The 6,126-nt window shown below is 42.1% G+C and overlaps 1 pseudogene; it reads left to right on the top strand.

Annotated features, from left to right (window-relative positions):
* Window positions 1-1,158: 1,158 nt before the first annotated feature.
* On the top strand, window positions 1,159-1,266 carry LOC140694917 (small nucleolar RNA SNORA40; annotated as a pseudogene).
* The last annotated feature ends 4,860 nt before the right edge of the window (window positions 1,267-6,126 follow it).

Raw genomic sequence — 6,126 nt, 5'->3', positions numbered from 1 at the left:
GTTCTACAAACTCTTAAACGGATAGATTTCTATTTCCATTATATAAGCACTGCTGGGTAACCTTTATAGTCATGTGAGGATCTAAAGAGTGATTACTTATTAATACTATTACCATGCTTCTAATGAATTAACACTTCAGCAACAGTATAACGGCCACACTTCTTAACAACTGCCTCTGTAAGGGTCTTGTAAGTCACAAATTATAAGTATAAAGAAAATATATTAAAAATAATAACAATTACAGTTGCAACAACTATGTTGTTTATAACGATGATAGTGTTAGCATCTCCCTCTCATATTAAACAATTCCCAACACTGGATTCCTTAGGAAGCAACACCAATGCATTTTTGGACTCTTCAAGTTCTTCACCCCATGAAGCCTTTCTACTCACATTGGTCCACCACAGCCAGAATTGCTGTTCCTTGCATGGTGGGCTGCATGCTGCGATGTCCTGGGCTTTTTCTGGCACCATGCGTCTATACAGGGTAGTCAAGTTTCCACATACCCACTCTGATTTCCAATATATTGTTCTACAGAGCCAAGAGAGGGGCCACTGGAAAGAGGCCACAGATAAGGTGGTGAACCCAAACTGAATACCTGTTGAAGGAATGGATACACAACATGGAGTGGTGGATGGATGGAAGGACAACATCAATTCCTTTACTCCTGTAAAGAGAGAGGGGCAAATGGTGAACTAAATCCCAAAGAGAAAAGACATTCATGGTAATAATAATGTTTCAACAGTGAAAGAATCCAAACAAAAGGCAAATATAAAATCTCTCGGAAGAAGACTCATTACAACCTGTTTCTTTCACGTATATACCCTTAGTAGGAATAACATACTTAAAAATCTTTAACCAACCATAGTTATTTGCTGATAATAAACTTGGGAATCTTGAAGCATATTATTCACACTCAGTGTTGAAATAATACAATCTTGGAAGATGATTTTTATTTGAGGATTAAAAAAAGAATATTGTGGATTTATCTAATAATTTAAATAGAAATAAGAAATGTACCTTTGGGAAAGCTATGTGTAGAGGATGTTGGAGGGAATACACTGAAACTAGGCAAGTGACCAGTCTCCCTTGAGTCTTGGAAGCTGAGTGAAGCACATTCAGAGAGTCTATGAAGTTATTACAAGTCACAAAAAGGTATGCAATTAAAGTGTCTTCAACTTGTAGACAGGTGCAAAAGTAAATCCTCTTTTGAAACCCAGAACTCATTGTTCAGTATGAGTTTTGATACAGACAGGATGGAACAGGATACCTAAAACAGACTCAAGTGATGGGTATTGAACATAAAGATAGCTTCTGGGACTATAGAACTGGTAATTTAAAAGCGTAAGTTGAGAAATGATCAGTTACATTGATTTAGTACTCTGACTTTAATGTTCACATGAGACAAACATGGCTTCTTTTTTTAGGCTTTTATCTTGAAAAGTGTCTGGACTTTACAAAAAAGGTTAAGACAACAATCAGTACTGTTCTAAGGTGTGATAAGCTTAGGAGTAAATGATTTGAACTTAATGCATATTTAGAGGGTGTCTGAAATTCAGAACCAGGCAGATCAATCTTCCCTGACGCCAAATACGTAATAGTCCTGAAGTAAATTGCTTGAGAAAATTGGATCCCAAAGATTACAGGGCTAACTGACAACTGTTGATTGACCAAAAATCATTGAAAGCGCTGCCTTGAAGATTATATGGCTCAGACATTGGAGGAACTAATGGTTGATGGGCAATGGAAAGAATCAGAACATGTGTTAAATTCTTAAAATATTTATTGACTTAAATTATGTTACACAATAAAAAAACCCTACTTTTTGTAGGAAAAAATAAGTGTCTTCATAAGCAAAATATCCTTCTTCAGGAATTTTTATCTTGATATTTCTATGGTCTGTGTGGTCACAGGAAGTCAAAGTTATGGTGGTGGCTTAGAAGTTCTTTTCTCTCTGTAATTTACAGGGCATTGCTACAGACGAGGCAGCAGAGATCTGCGGTAAGCTGTTCCATGGAGTGGGGGAGCGGTTATAAATGATAAGGCCAGAGATCTATAAGACTTTTAGACCCTCCCCTCCTAACTGGCAGACCTTTAAAGTAAACTAGCACAGGTATGTAACTAAGACATTGGATGAGAGGCAAATTTATAGTTCCTTTAGTGTTACTGCTCAGTCAAGGGGTAGGGACCACTCTGACCAGGAATTCCAAGACCGTGGATGGGGTGGATGGGTAGGAGGAGCTGACATTTGCTTCTGACCTGAGAGGCAGTGGTGTGTTGCAGAAAAGCCAGCAGTGCTGGAAAGATGCAGCAGGCCCACAGCCCAAAAGGAGCTGTCATATTCAGGGAAGTCAGAGAGCAAGAACCAGACCTAGTGAAGCCACAGAGTCAGCAGCGTGGCAGCTGTGATGTCAGTATCTGTGTCCATAACCCACCTAACCCTACATGAACTCATCTGCCTACAGGGGGCAGGTAAGTAGCAGAAATGTGTGGAGTGGGTGCAGCCACTGGCAAATTGGCAAGTGGACATCCTAATGAAACACACTGCTCACAGTCACCATATTGGAAATAGGGCCTCACACTTTCAGATCTCCTTCTTATTCAAGAGAAGCCAGAAATTATGTTTATTAGCAATCAACCCAGCTCAAAACCCAGAAAAGATATCATTTATAATGACAAAAAAGGCACAGACAATTCAGAAATAAATTAGTGAAAAATATTAAGATGATTCTGATAAATGACTTGAAAAAAGAAAAAAAATGATGATTGAATGAACAGTAGAATGCACCATCCTCTTCAGTGGGCAGACTCAAATTTGGGGGACACAGAACATTTTTTCTCCAAAATAAATTTAGTATCTGTATGCAAATTTTAGTTGATAATCCCAAATGGATTTAAGAAAAAAATCTGTAAGGTGATCCTAAATTTATTACAGAAATATACACATATATACAAATAAAATAATGAGGAGGGATGTTTGAATTTATAGTATTAGGGACATTCTGGAAAAGGATAAAATAGGACCAACTCTAGGAGGTATTAATCTATGGTCATGGAAACAGTATAGAAATAGTGCACTGAGAGTATGAATGAAATAGATTACATTTCAAGAATACACGTGGATATTTATGAGATTTTAGTAATATTATAAAACTGACACTTCAAATCAGTGGATTCAAGTACTGGAGTAATTAGCTACATCATTGGAAGACTTGGTACACTGTCCTCATTTATGACATTAAAATAAATTCCAGATAATTTTTTAATTAAAAAATAAAACACCAGAAATAGCCCAACATGATTTAATCTGTTCAGATTTTCAAGCGAGAAGAACTTTCTTAAAAGCTTTTGGAATAAAGACCAAAACAGCAGCGGCCTAGCAACTCAGCAAGGCCAGAAACGTCCACTGTAAAATAAAACTAACCCTCGCCCAACCCTCTCTCCCAGCCCTGTATTGCTTTCTGATACGTTCAACACTTTCTTCTTCCCTTTAAATTCCAGTTTCTTGGAGACGTGCCTGTGCTGATGACTCCTCCAGGGCTCAAAGCCCTGCATCCCCCACGGCCCTCACCGCGGCACTGAGACAGGAGTTGCACTGCCAGTGGCTGCGTGTTTCAAACCAGCGGGCATTTTCAGCTCCTGTTTATTTGATTACCAGGTAGCTTTTGCCGTGGACAAATATTTTCCTCTCAGTGGAATGTTTTCCCCCCTTAATATTTGTTTTACTTAAATAAATTTAAATGCCCAGGCAGAAAAGTGTGTGTGCACATATGCACACACACAGATACACACAGATCTGTTTTTTAAAGTCTGCCTAATTATAGTCCTCCTCCTCCTTTTCCCCAGTCTTGTCAATTAAAAGTGGGCTTTAGCCCTTGCTTTTATGCCCCACACACCCCCCTTTCTCACTATGCTCTTTTAGTCAGTGTTCAAATCCCTCTTAAGCCAGGTTACAGCCTTCTCTGTGTTGCCTCAACTAGTTTCTCCCAACTGCTCTGCTATTCTTCTTTCTCTTGGTGGATTCCTCTTCTCCCATTTGCCATGTACATGGCCCTTTTCCCCAGGGCCTCGTCTTCAATCCTCCACTTGTCAGGACTGAATCGCCCCCACGGCCTCACAGCTCCTCTGAGCTCCTGACTGGTGAATCCAGCTTAACAACGGACATCACCCCTCAGATGTCCCATAGACACTTCACACTCAAAATGCCACACACAGAACCATCTCCTCGAAACCAGCTCCTCCCCTTACACTCCCCCTGCAGATCCGCTCTCCGGATGGGTCACTGGAAAGTCACCTCAGCAGCTCTGTGGCCTGCCGCCCCGGCCCTGCAGTCCCCTCTGCAGCAGTCACCACTTCTGCCGCCCATGTCTCTCTCCCTCTGCCCAGGGCCTCTCTGCAGGCGTGTGCCACTTGTTGCCTGGGTTACCTGGGGTGGTCCCCGAAATATCCTTTTCCCCCAAAATATGGGCCTCCCCCCAAAATAGTATCTTCCATTCTGCTGCCAGTATAACCAGATATTCTTCAACATAATCATTATGCAATTCTCTTGCTTACATATATTCCAATATATCCCTGTTTCTTTAAGGATACATTCAAGTCTAAGCACACAAGACCCATCGTGACAGAGGTCTTGTGCACCAGATACTCCCAACTTGGATACTTTTTCTAACCCTCTTGTTGTTCTTCAGTCTGGCCAAGCCGCTTCATGCCGTGTAATCTTATATGTCTCTACCTCTCTGCATGAAGTGTCCACTCCCTCTACCACAAAATAGAGATCTAACTTCCTTTCGCCTTTCAAGATTCAGTTCAAATATTTTCAGATCTAGGAACTCCAATTTGTGTTCACCTGCTTAGCAATCCATCAACTACTCGCCAAGTCTCGCCTGGCCTGGGGAGTGCAGACACCACGTCTTACCTGTCTTGGTCTCCCCGGCAGTTGATACAGTGTTTGGCATAGCAGCGGCTCAGTGTTTGTTGGATAGATAAGCGAATGAATCAGTAAAGAGATGAGAGGTCTAAAATCCCCCCCCCCCCAGTTACTCAGCTGCCATTTTGGAAAGTTCATTCTGCGGAGTTAAAGAAATGTCAGTGAAGGAGGTGGGCAGACAGAACAGAAGTGAGGGCATGGGGGAGACAGGCCTCGTCCTGGAGAGCGCAGGAGAGGCGTGGGGGGGACAGCACTGGAGAGAGAGCAAATGGAGGGGGCGAGTGCAAAGAGATGTTGAAGAACAACTGATATTAACTGCAGCAAATTAAATGGAGAACATAATATATGAAGGGAAGATCAAGTTAACACAGCAAGGGTGGAAAAGGCAGTACCAGAGACAAGGAGCTCTCACTTCATCACTCACTGCATTTCACTTATGGCACCCGCCCTCTGGGAAGGCAGCGCCACATTCTTGAGAGGCTGGTGTTTGTGCTGTGGGTGCTCTAAGTACTAAATGGTATCTTATGGCTTCCAGATTTTAAGACGGAGAGATTATTTCTCTTATGTCCCATGTCTGAGTTCCCAGACAGCAGGATCATTCACTGGTGGGGGGAGAGCTATTGTGGTTAACAACTCAGGGTTACTCTAATAATCTCAAAGGACAGTGGGGAATTCACTGAAACAAATAAAAGAGAAATTTCACTCAGAAAAAAACATATGCCATATAGAATCTTGTGGGGGCCTTGGGGGAAATGTTACCGCCAACTCATCTAACAGTTGTATGTGAGTGTGTTGAAACTCCAAGCTCAAGTCACTTAAACACGTATGAGAACGAGGGTCCAGGCTATGGTGCTCCAGACATGGACGGGAAGATGAAAAGCCTGACTACTGCCTCCAAAAGGATCAGTCCAGCCACGGAGCACAATGGTCATGGACACGATCACGCACCATTAAGACAAGAATCAAGTGCAATTCATACCTAGAGAGGAGAGCAGAAAAATCTCTAAAAAGTGGAGGGTTTCCTGCCAAGGCTTGGCAAGATTCCTTCCAGGAAGAAAAGCAGACAAAGGTACTTCAGGCGAAGGAGACAATTGTTGGTGGCTGGGTGTGACGCCTAACGAACCACGGGTGGAGGGCTCCAGGGTCATCTGTCAGAAGTTGTTCCCCTTCAGCAGCTAAGAGGCATAACTAAAAAGGCA

This window comes from Vicugna pacos, unplaced genomic scaffold (genome assembly GCF_048564905.1).
Source record: "Vicugna pacos unplaced genomic scaffold, VicPac4 scaffold_111, whole genome shotgun sequence".
In the NCBI taxonomy this organism is placed as follows: Eukaryota; Metazoa; Chordata; class Mammalia; order Artiodactyla; family Camelidae; genus Vicugna; species Vicugna pacos.
This window is presented reverse-complemented; position numbering and strand designations above follow the sequence as displayed.